We start from the raw sequence: 12,890 nt of genomic DNA on the forward strand, positions 1-12,890 counted from the left end.
AAGTCCAAGCAGTGCTCACAGGCAACTACAACAGAACAAGACCCTACAAAACCAGTGGGGAAATGGCTGCCTAAATATGATCCCAAATCAGAAACAACAATAAACAGCTGCCTCTGATTGGGAACCATACCAGGCCAACATAGAAATAAATGCACTGGATATCATCTCCGGATGCTCTGGTCACTATCTCCGGATGCTCTGGAATAGAGAATAAAAAGGCTCTCTATGGTCAGGGTGTGACAGTACACTGGGAACTATCTCCGGATGCTCTGGACTGGGAACTATCTCCGGATGCTCTGGACTGGGAACTATCTCCGGATGCTCTGGACTGGGAACTATCTCCGGATGCTCTGGACTGGGAACTATCTCCGGATGCTCTGGACTGGGAACTATCTCCGGATGCTCTGGACTGGGAACTATCTCCGGATGCTCTGGACTGGGAACTATCTCCGGATGCTCTGGACTGGGAACTATCTCCGGATGCTCTGGACTGGGGATCTTCAAAGGAAGCCTGGTGCATACTGGAGGACTGATGCGTGGGGCAGGTACAGATGGTACCGGACTGGTGACATGCACTTCAAGGCGAGTACGGGGAGGCGGCACAGGACGTACTAGGCTGTGGATGCGCACTGGAGACCTAGTGCGTAGAGCTGGCACAGATGGTGCCGGAACGATGACACACTTCGAGATGGAGGGAGGATGTGTGGATGGATGGAGGGAGGGAGGGTGGATGGATTTAGGGAGGGAGGGTGGATGGATGGAGGGTGGGAGGGAGGGTGGATGGAGTGCAGACGGAGGGACGGCAGATAGAGGGAGGGCGGATGGGTGAATGGATGGAGGGTGGATAGATGGAGGGAGGGAGGGAGGGAGGGAGGGAGGGAGGGAGGGAGGGAGGGAGGGAGGGAGGGAGGGTGGGTGGGTGCATGGGCACTACTAACTATCCTATTCCCTCATGCTCTATTGTTCTTTCCTGTGATATTGACTAAGATTCTGGATGATGTTTTATGGAGATTTCAAGCTATTTAGGAACACTAGGCTTCCACCCCAGCCAAAGGTACAACACGATACCACAAGCAATAGGATAATTGATTAATTGTCTAAATCAATGTGTGTGTGACCGAGCCGAGAGCTCACCTTTCCACACAGCCAGAGAGTTGAGTTCACCTTTCTACACAGCCAGCCCAGCACTCTTCATCATTGTGGGGTGAGGAGCATCACTACCCCCTAGTGGACAAATAATGCACATACAGTACCTCTTTGTCTCTAGTAAAATGTTGGTTGATGAGTGGACTGCTGTAGTATTGTATTTAGAGATTGTAGTTTATGATGGTAGTTCTCATGTTTTATTTGTTTACTGAGAAGCTAATTGGTATCCATGAAAACAGCTTTACCGCTCAGTCTGAGAGACACAAACGTTTATGCACGCCACACACACACACACACACACACACACACACACACACACACACACACACACACACACACACACACACAACTCTCTCTGTTATATGCTAATGCAGGAAGGCTCCAACTCCCACAGCCCCCAGCCAAACCAGATAAACAAAGTGCTGTTTAGCACCTCAGACAGACTCTATAATCTGGGGGGGGAGAACAGTGTGATTAGAAATGATTAGATTGGGGTACACAAGATTGGCGGGGGGGACTCCACATTTATGGTGACCAGAAAAGGTTACAGAAGATGGTGAAATTACCTAGCCTATCAGAGGCCAAGTTGGAGCCATTACCTATATGTCCTATACTGAAGTTTTGGAAAAGGAGTTTCTCCTGACCACATGACCATATAAGGAAAACCATCTGTTCAAGTTGGTCAGTACATGAAGTGTGTCGGCAGTGTGGTTTACTAGGTGTTGCAAGGTCAAGCAAAAAGAGAGTCCACCACTCCTCGATAGTCTCCTCCCAGCGAGGAAGTTCAAGTGTGTCCAGCTCTCTATCACAGGAAGACTTTGGTATTTGATTAGGATCCCCCATTAGCTGTTGCAAAAAAAAACAGCAGCTACTCTTCCTGGAGTCAACATGAAACATGATATAATACAGAACATTAATAGACAAGAACAGGACAGAACTACATCAAAACAATGTTTTAAATGCACACGCAGCCTACATACCAATACATACACACACTATCTACAATGGCAAGAAAAAAGTATGTGAACCTGTTTGATATTACATGGATTTCTGCATATATTTCATCATAAAATTTGATCTGATCTTCATCTAAGTCACAATAATAGACTAACAGTCTGCTTAAACTATTAACAGACCATATTGTCCATATTGAATACATACATCATTTAAATATTCACAGTGTGGGTTGGGGGAAAGTATGTGAACCCCTAGCTAGGCTAATGACTTCTCCAAAACCTAAATGGAGTCAGTAGTCAGCTAACCTTTAGTCCAATCAATGAGATGAGATCGGAGATGTTGATTAGAGCTGCCCTGCCCTATAAAAAACACTCACAAAATTTGAGCTTGCTATTCACAAGAAGCATTGCCTGATGTGAACCATGCCTCGGACAAAAGAGGTCTCAGAAGAACTAAAAGTAAGAATTGTTGACTTGCATAAAGCTGGAAAGGGTTACAAAAGTATCTCTAAAAGCCTTGGATGTTCATCAGTCCACGGAAAGACAAATTGTCTATAAATGGAGAAAGTTCAGCACAGTTGCTACTCCCTAGGAGTGGCTGTCCTGCAAAGATGGCTGCAAGACCACAGCACAGAAAGCTCAATGAGGTTAGGAAGAATCCTAGCGTGCTGCTAAAGACTTACAGAAATCTCTGGAACATGCTAACATCTCTGTTGACGAGTCTACGATACGTAAAACACTAAACAAGAATGTTCATGGGAGGACACCACGGAAAAAGCCACTGCTGTCCAAAAAAACATTGCTGCACGTCTGAAGTTTGCAAAAGAGCACCTGGATGTTCCACAGCGCTACTGGAACAATATCCTGTGGACAGATGAAACTACAGTTGTTTGGAAGGAACACACAGTAGTTTGTGTGGAGAAGAAAAAGGCACAGCACACCAATATTAAAACCCCATCCCAATGGTAAAGTTTGGTGGAGGGAGCATGATGTCCTGACTTAGAGCATCTGGACGGTTCGGACTTATATGTGTGAACAACTACAAATACGCAGGTGTCTGGCTAGACTGTAAACTCTCCTTCCAGACTCATTAAGCATCTCCAATCAAAAAATTAAATCCAGAATAGGCTTCCTATTTCACAACAAAGCATCCTTCACTCATGCTGCCAAACATACCCTCGTAAAACTGACTATCCTACCGATCCTTGACTTCGGCGATGTCATTTACAAAATAGCCTCCAACACTCTACTCAGAAAATTGGATGCAGTCTATCACAGTGCCTTTCGTTTTGTCACCAAAGCCTCAAATACTACCCACCACTGCAACCTGTACGCTCTTGCTGGCTGGCCCTCGCTTCATACTCGTCGCCAAACCCACTGGCTCCAGGTCATCTACAAGACCCTGCTAGGTAAAGCCCCGCATTATCTCAGCTCACTGGTCACTATAACAACACCCACCCGTAGCACGCGCTCCAGCAGGTATATCTCACTGGTCACTATAACAACACCCACCCGTAGCACGCGCTCCAGCAGGTATATCTCACTGGTCACTATAACAAGCAGGTATATTCACTGGTCACCCACCCTCCAGCAGGTATATCTCACTGGTCACTATAACAACACCCACCCATAGCACGCTCCAGCAGGTATATTTCACTGGTCACTATAACAACACCCACCCATAACAACGCACGCGCCAGCAGGTATATCTCACTGGTCACTATAACAAAATCCACCAGTAGCACGCGCTCCAGCAGGTATATCTCACTGGTCACCATAACAACACCCACCCGTAGCACGCGCTCCAGCAGGTATATCTCACTGGTCACCATAACAACACCCACCCGTAGCACGCGCTCCAGCAGGTATATTTCACTGGTCACTATAACAACACCCACCCGTAGCACGCGCTCCAGCAGGTATATCTCACTGGTCACTATAACAACATCCACCCGTAGCACGCGCTCCAGCAGGTATATCTCACTGGTCACTATAACAACATCCACCCGTAGCAGGCGCTCCAGCAGGTATATTTCACTGGTCACTATAACAACACTCACCCGTAGCACGCGCTCCAGCAGGTATATTTCACTGGTCACCATAACAACACCCACCCGTAGCACGCGCTCCAGCAGGTATATTTCACTGGTCACCATAACAACACTCACCCGTAGGACGCGCTCCAGCAGGTATATTTCACTGGTCACCATAACAACACCCACCAGCAGGTATATCTCACTGGTCACATAACAACACCCACCCGCGCTCCAGCAGGTATATCTCACTGGTCACTATAACAACATCCACCCGTAGCACGCGCTCCAGCAGGTATATCTCACTGGTCACTATAACAACACCCACCCGTAGCACGCGCTCCAGCAGGTATATTTCACTGGTCACCATAACAACACTCACCCGTAGGACGCGCTCCAGCAGGTATATTTCACTGGTCACCATAACAACACCCACCAGTAGCACGCGCTCCAGCAGGTATATCTCACTGGTCACTATAACAACATCCACCCGTAGCACGCGCTCCAGCAGGTATATCTCACTGGTCACTATAACAACACCCACCCGTAGCACGCGCTCCAGCAGGTATATCTCACTGGTCACTATAACAACACCCACCCGTAGTACGCGCTCCAGCAGGTATATCTCACTGGTCACTATAACAACATCCACCCGTAGCACGCGCTCCAGCAGGTATATCTCACTGGTCACTATAACAACACCCACCCGTAGCACGCGCTCCAGCAGGTATATCTCACTGGTCACCATAACAACACTCACCCGTAGCACGCGCTCCAGCAGGTATATCTCACTGGTCACCATAACAACACTCACCCGTAGCACGCGCTCCAGCAGGTATATCTCACTGGTCACCATAACAACATCCACCCATAGCACGCGCTCCAGCAGGTATATCTCACTGGTCACCATAACAACACCACCCGTCACCCCAGCAGGTATATTTCACTGGTCACTATAACAACACCACCCGTAGCTCCAGCAGGTATATTTCACTGGTCACTATAACAACATCCACCCATAGCACGCGCTCCAGCAGGTATATCTCACTGGTCACCATAACGCGCTCCAGCAGGTATATTTCACTCACCCAACACCCACCAGTAGCACGCGCTCCAGCAGGTATATTTCACTGGTCACTATAACAACACCCACCCGTAGCACGCGCTCCAGCAGGTATATCTCACTGGTCACCATAACAACATCCACCCATAGCACGCGCTCCAGCAGGTATATCTCACTGGTCACCATAACAACACTCACCCGTAGCACGTGCTCCAGCAGGTATATTTCACTGGTCAACATAACAACATCCACCCATACCGCGCGCTCCAGCAGGTATATCTCACTGGTCACCATAACAACACTCACCCGTAGCACGCGCTCCAGCAGGTATATTTCACTGGTCACTATAACAACACCCACCCGTAGCACGCGCTCCAGCAGGTATATCTCACTGGTTACTATAACAACATCCACCCATAGTACACGCTCCAGCAGGTATATCTCACTGGTCACCATAACAACACTCACCCGTAGCACGCGCTCCAGCAGGTATATCTCACTGGTCACCATAACAACACTCACCCGTAGCACGCGCTCCAGCAGGTATATTTCACTGGTCACTATAACAACACCCACCCGTAGCACGCGCTCCAGCAGGTATATCTCACTGGTTACTATAACAACATCCACCCGTAGCACGCGCTCCAGCAGGTATATCTCACTGGTTACTATAACAACACTCACCCGTAGCACGCGCTCCAGCAGGTATATCTCACTGGTCACTATAACAACACCCACCCATAGCACGCACTCCAGCAGGTATATCTCACTGGTCACTATAACAACATCCACACGTAGCACGCGCTCCAGCAGGTATATCTCACTGGTCACTATAACAACATCCACCCGTAGCACGCGCTCCAGCAGGTATATCTCACTGGTCACTATAACAACACCCACACGTAGCACGCGCTCCAGCAGGTATATCTCACTGGTCACTATAACAACACTCACCCGTAGCACGCGCTCCAGCAGGTATATCTCACGGGTCACTATAACAACACTCACCCATAGTACACGCTCCAGCAGGTATATTTCACTGGTCACTATAACAAAATCCACCAGTAGCACGCGCTCCAGCAGGTATATTTCACTGGTCACTATAACAAAATCCACCCGTAGCACGCGCTCCAGCAGGTATATTTCACTGGTCACTATAACAACACCCACCCGTAGTACGCGCTCCAGCAGGTATATCTCACTGGTCACTATAACAACACCCACAGGTAGCACGTGCTCCAGCAGGTATATCTCACGGGTCACCATAACAACATCCACCCGTAGCACGCGCTCCAGCAGGTATCTCTCACTGGTCACCATAACAACACCCACCCGTAGCAGGCGCTCCAGCAGGTATATTTCACTGGTCACCATAACAACACTCACCCGTAGCACGCGCTCCAGCAGGTATATTTCACTGGTCACTATAACAACACCCACCCATAGCACGCGCTCCAGCAGGTATATCTCACTGGTCACCATAACAACACCCACCCGTCCAGCACGGTCACTATAACATCCCACCCGCTCCAGCAAGTATATCTCACTGGTCACCATAACAACATCCACCCGTAGTACGCGCTCCAGCAGGTATATCTCACTGGTCACTATAACAACACCCACCCGTAGCACGCGCTCCAGCAGGTATATCTCACTGGTCACTATAACAACACCCACCCGTAGCACGCGCTCCAGCAGGTATATTTCACTGGTCACCATAACAACACTCACCCGTAGCACGCGCTCCAGCAGGTATATCTCACTGGTCACTATAACAACACTCACCCGTAGCATGCGCTCCAGCAGGTATATTTCACTGGTCACCATAACAACACCCACCCGTAGCACGCACTCCAGCAGGTATATCTCACTAGTCACTATAACAACATCCACCCGTAGCACGCGCTCCAGCAGGTATATCTCACTGGTCACCATAACAACACCCACCCGTAGCACGCACTCCAGCAGGTATATCTCACTAGTCACTATAACAACATCCACCCGTAGCATGCGCTCCAGCAAGTATATTTCACTGGTCACCATAACAACACCCACCCGTAGCACGCGCTCCAGCAGGTATATCTCACTGGTCACCACAACAACACCCACCCGTAGCACGCGCTCCAGCAGGTATATTTCACTGGTCACCATAACAACACCCACCCGTAGCACGCGCTCCAGCAGGTATATCTCACTGGTCACTATAACAACACCCACCCGTAGCACGCACTCCAGCAGGTATATCTCACTGGTCACCACAACAACACCCACCCGCGCTCCAGCAGGTATATTTCACTGGTCACTCCACCCACCCGCAGGTATATTTCACTGGTCACCATAACAACACCCACCCGTAGCACGCGCTCCAGCAGGTATATCTCACTGGTCACTATAACAACACCCACCCGTAGCACGCGCTCCAGCAGGTATATCTCACGGGTCACCCCCAAAGATAACACCTATTTTGCCATCTTTCCTTCCAGTTCTCTGCTGCTGATGACTGGAACTAATTGCAAAAATAAATTGGAGACATATCTCCCTTACTTAACGTTAAGCATCAGCTGTCAACACAGCCCGTCTGTAAATAGCCCATCCAACTACCTACCTCATCCCTATATTTGTTTTTGTCTTTCTACTCTTTTGCACACCAGTATTTGTACTTGCACATTATCACTCCAGTGTTAATTTGCTAAATTGTAATTACTTCGCCACTATGGCCTATTTATTGCCTTACTTCATTTTCACTGTATACATATTTTTCTATTGTGTTATTGTTATATTGACTGTACATTTGTTTATCCCATGTGTAACTCTGTGTTGTTGTTTGTGTCGCACTGCTTTGCTTTATCTTGGCCAGGTCACAGTTGTAAATGAGAACTTGTTCTCAACTGGCCTTCCTGGTTAAATAAAGGTGAAATAAATTTTTAAAAATACATTTTTTTTTTTTTATGTTTTGGGGCTGCTTTGCAGCGTCAAGGCCTGGACAGTTTGCTATCAGACAGAAAAGTGAATACCCAAGTTTATCAAGACATTTTGCAGGAGAATGTTAGGCCATCTGTCTGCCAATTGAAGCTCAAAAGGAAGTTGGGTGATGCAACAGGACAACGACTGTCTCAGCCTCCAGTATTTATGCTGCAGTAGTTTATGTGTCGGGGGGCTAGGGTCAGTTTGTTATATCTGGAGTACTTCTCCTGTCCTATTCGGTGTCCTGTGTGAATCTAAGTGTGCGTTCTCTAATTCTCTCCTCTCTTTCTTTCTCTCTCTCGGAGGACCTGAGCCCTAGGACCATGCCCCAGGACTACCTGACATGATGACTCCTTGCTGTCCCCAGTCCACCTGGCCATGCTGCTGCTCCAGTTTCAACTGGCCTGGGCCCTAGGACCATGTCCCAGGACTACCTGACATGATGACTCCTTGCTGTCCCCAGTCCACCTGGCCATGCTGCTGCTCCAGTTTCAACTGTTCTGCCTTACTATTATTCAACCATGCTGGTCATTTATGAACATTTGAACATCTTGGCCACGTTCTGTTATAATCTCCACCCGGCACAGCCAGAAGAGGACTGGCCACCCCACATAGCCTGGTTCCTCTCTAGGTTTCTTCTATAGGTTTTGGCCTTTCTAGGGAGTTTTTCCTAGCCACTGTGCTTCTACACCTGCATTGTTTGCTGTTTGGGGTTTTAGGCTGGGTTTCTGTACAGCACTTTGAGATATCAGCTGATGTACGAAGGGCTATATAAATACATTTGATTTGATTTGACCCAAAACACAGAAGTAAATCAACAACAAGAAAAATACTGGAGTGGACCAGAGTCTGACCGTTTGAGATGCTGTGGCATGACCTCAAGAGAGGGGTTCACACCAGACATCCCAATAATATTGTGGTACTGAAACAGTTTTGTAAAGAGGAATGTTCCAAAATTCCCCCTGACCGTTGTGCCAGTCTGATCTGAAACTACAGAAAACGTTTGGTTGAGGTTATTGCTGCCAAAGGAGGGTCAACCAGTTATTAAATCCAAGGGTTCACATACTTTTCCCAACCTGCACTGTGAAGGTTTACACGGTGTGTTCAATAAAGACATGAAAACATATAATTGTTTGTGTGTTAGTTTAAGCACACTGTCTATTGTTGTGACCTAGATGAAGATCAGATCTCATTTGATGATAGAATTACCTGGATTTCTGCATAAATTGTAAAGGGCTCACATACTTTTTCTCGCCACTGTAGGTTAAAAATCTGCCACACTGTCTTTGAATCAGCTGTTGTTTTCTCAGAGAAGAAACACATTTACAATTGGCTCATTCATCCCCCTCCCCTCCCCTGTAGCTATTCCCCAGGTCGTTGCTGCAAATGAGAACGTGTTCTCAGTCAACTTACCTGGTAAAATAACAGATAAATAAATAAATAAATAATTGTTTTAAAATCAAAACCACACACTACTTATCCTTTTATGTATGCAAGGTCTTTCACAACGAGCTCAATTCCTTTTCATTATTTACACATTTCTTTGGGATTCCACCTATATAAACGGAATTTGCCTTATGACGCATCAGCAGAGGAGGAGTTATTTCATGCCAATGCGTTTGTTTCCATGTTTTCCTCTCCTCCATTACCTTTGACCTTTTTCAAAGTGTTGAGGAGAGGACGGAGGACAGGAGGCAAAGCAAAACCAAAACTGGGATCCTTTCACAGCGGAAGCTCCACAAGATGGCGAAAGCTATCCGAGGGAACGACGGAGCTATTTTCACGTGAGTAGAAAATACTGTACAAGGCCAATCTGTTCAGATCAACAGAACACGAGGAGCCTTTGGATAGGCTGTAGGGTTCTCTGATGGCCCTCCTGATACCCAATCTGGTCTCTCCCTCCCACAAAGATTGGATAGGTTTCCCCTTCCTCCCCCACCATCACTACCCAGGCCCCAGATCTTTCTCTCTGCACCTCTGGAACTCTCATCTACTTACACCTCTCTCCCCATGCATACAATTACACCCCCACCCCTCCCCAATGCATACAATTACACCCCCACCCCTCCCCGCATACAATTACACCCCTCCCCTCCCCGCCAGACATTCCCTTCATTAGCACAAGTACAGTAGAGCAGACAGAAAGGAGACTAGGCAGAAATCATCATGGTCAAAGATTGAGTTGTGCATTTCATGCACTGTAAATCCCTATGGGGGTGGGGGGGAAAACAGAGTTGCTGAGTTTGGCTTTACTACCATCTCTCTCTTATGCGGTCAGACAATCTCGTCTGAACGTTAAGACAATTAAATAAACACCATGGTTGTGTACCTGTAATACGACCGGAGCATTAGACAATAGAAACACTATGGTTGTGTACCTGTAATACGACCGGAGCATTAGACAATAGAAACACTATGGTTGTGTACCTGTAATACGACCGGAGCATTAGACAATAGAAACACTATGGTTGTGTACCTGTAATACGACCGGAGCATTAGACAATACAATAGAAACACTATGGTTGTGTACCTGTAATACGACCGGAGCATTAGACAATAGAAACACCATGGTTGTGTACCTGTAATACGACCGGAGCATTAGACAATAGAAACACTATGGTTGTGTACCTGTAATACGACCGGAGCATTAGACAATAGAAACACTATGGTTGTGTACCTGTAATACGACCGGAGCATTAGACAATAGAAACACTATGGTTGTGTACCTGTAATACGACCGGAGCATTAGACAATACAATAGACCTGAAGAACCTATCTATTCCTACTTCCTCACACCATTTGCACACAATGTATATAGACTTTTTCTATTGTGTTATTGACTGTACGTTTGTTTATTCCAGGTGTAACTCTGTTGTTGTTGTTGTTGTCACACTGCTTTTGCTTTATCTTGGACAGGTCCTAGTTGTAAATGAGAACTTGTTCTTAACTGGCCTACCTGGTTAAATAAAGGTGAAATAAATAAATAAAATTCAACTGGTCCACTGCCCTCAGCTTTGATAATGGTAATTATGACATGATATACACATTACATTCTGCCACTCAGAAATCATGATGGGTGAGAAAAATCTGTTGATTTTTTGAGCATAGTTAAAAAGAGACATTTAGAAAATGAACAACCAAACTATGACTCATTGACATAGCAGTGGGAGAAAGCCATTAATTGAGAACACCCCCCCTTGAAGCGGATTGGTCAATACCACTGACGCAGAAGCGGATTGGTCAATACCACTGACGCCGAAGCGGATTGGTCAATACCACTGACGCCGAAGCAGATTGGTCAATACCACTGACGCCGAAGCGGATTGGTCAATACCACTGACGCCGAAGCAGATTGGTCAATACCACTGACGCCGAAGCGGATTGGTCAATACCACTGACGCCGAAGCGGATTGGTCAATACCACTGACGCCGAAGCAGGTTGGTCAATACCACTGACGCCGAAGCAGGTTGGTCAATACCACTGACGCCGAAGCGGATTGGTCAATACCACTGACGCCGAAGCAGATTGGTCAATACCACTGACGCCGAAGCGGATTGGTCAATACCACTGACGCCGAAGCGGATTGGTCAATACCACTGTGATCACTGTATTTTGTGTCTTTTAAACAGATTAGTCCATCATAGTCTCCTCAAGATAGGGGGACAATGAACTACAACAGAATAAAATCACACTAAACTAAAGCAAGATAACCTGCTGCCAGGTATATGAATGGAGCTTGAAGCTCTAGGAGTCATCCAATCAAGAACAAGCAGCGTTTGAGTTGGTGGTTTATTGTTATTCTGCCTTGCAGCAACAAAAGAACATTTTAAAAGAAAATATTTAAAAAAAAAAAAAAATGGAGAAAACAATATTTTCACTTTGTGAGTGAAAAAAATATAGTTGTTGTACACTCCAACAGACAAAACAAATAAATATGCAGAAATTGAAATGTAAAAATGTTTGGTTAAGTTTGATGGCAGTTATACACCAGTGTCTAAAATGTCAGAAAAAAAATGTTTTGAGATATAACTGGACATTTTAAAAAATGTAAAAGACAAAAACATAATTAAATCAAAACTAACATACCACAGTTTAAGACATTTACATTACATTTACATTTAAGTCATTTAGCAGACGCTCTTATCCAGAGCGACTTACAAATTGGTGCATACACCTTATGACAACCAGTGGAACAGCCACTTGCATCTAAATCTTGTTGGGGGTGAAAGGGGGTGAGAAGGATTACTTACCCTTACTTACCCTATCCTAGGTATTCCTTGAAGAGGTGGGGTTTCAGGTGTCTCCGGAAGGTGGTGATTGACTCCGCTGTCCTGGCGTCGTGAGGGAGTTTGTTCCACCATTGGGGGCCAGAGCAGCGAACAGTTTTGACTGGGCTGAGCGGGAACTGTACTTCCTCAGTGGTAGGGAGGCGAGCAGGCCAGAGGTGGATGAACGCAGTGTCCTTGTTTGGGTGTAGGGCCTGATCAGAGCCTGGAGGTACTGAGGTGCCGTTCCCCTCACAGCTCCGTGGCGATTACCATGGTCTTGTAGCGGATGCGAGCTTCAACTGGAAGCCAGTGGAGAGAGCGGAGGAGCGGGGTGACGTGAGAGAACTTGGGAAGGTTGAACACCAGACGGGCTGCGGCGTTCTGGATGAGTTGTAGGGTTTAATGGCACAGGCAGGGTAGCCCAGCCAACAGCGAAACAGTAATCAAGACGGGAGATGA

The sequence above is a fragment of the Oncorhynchus keta genome, chromosome 8 (assembly GCF_023373465.1).
Source record: "Oncorhynchus keta strain PuntledgeMale-10-30-2019 chromosome 8, Oket_V2, whole genome shotgun sequence".
NCBI classification, from domain to species: Eukaryota; Metazoa; Chordata; class Actinopteri; order Salmoniformes; family Salmonidae; genus Oncorhynchus; species Oncorhynchus keta.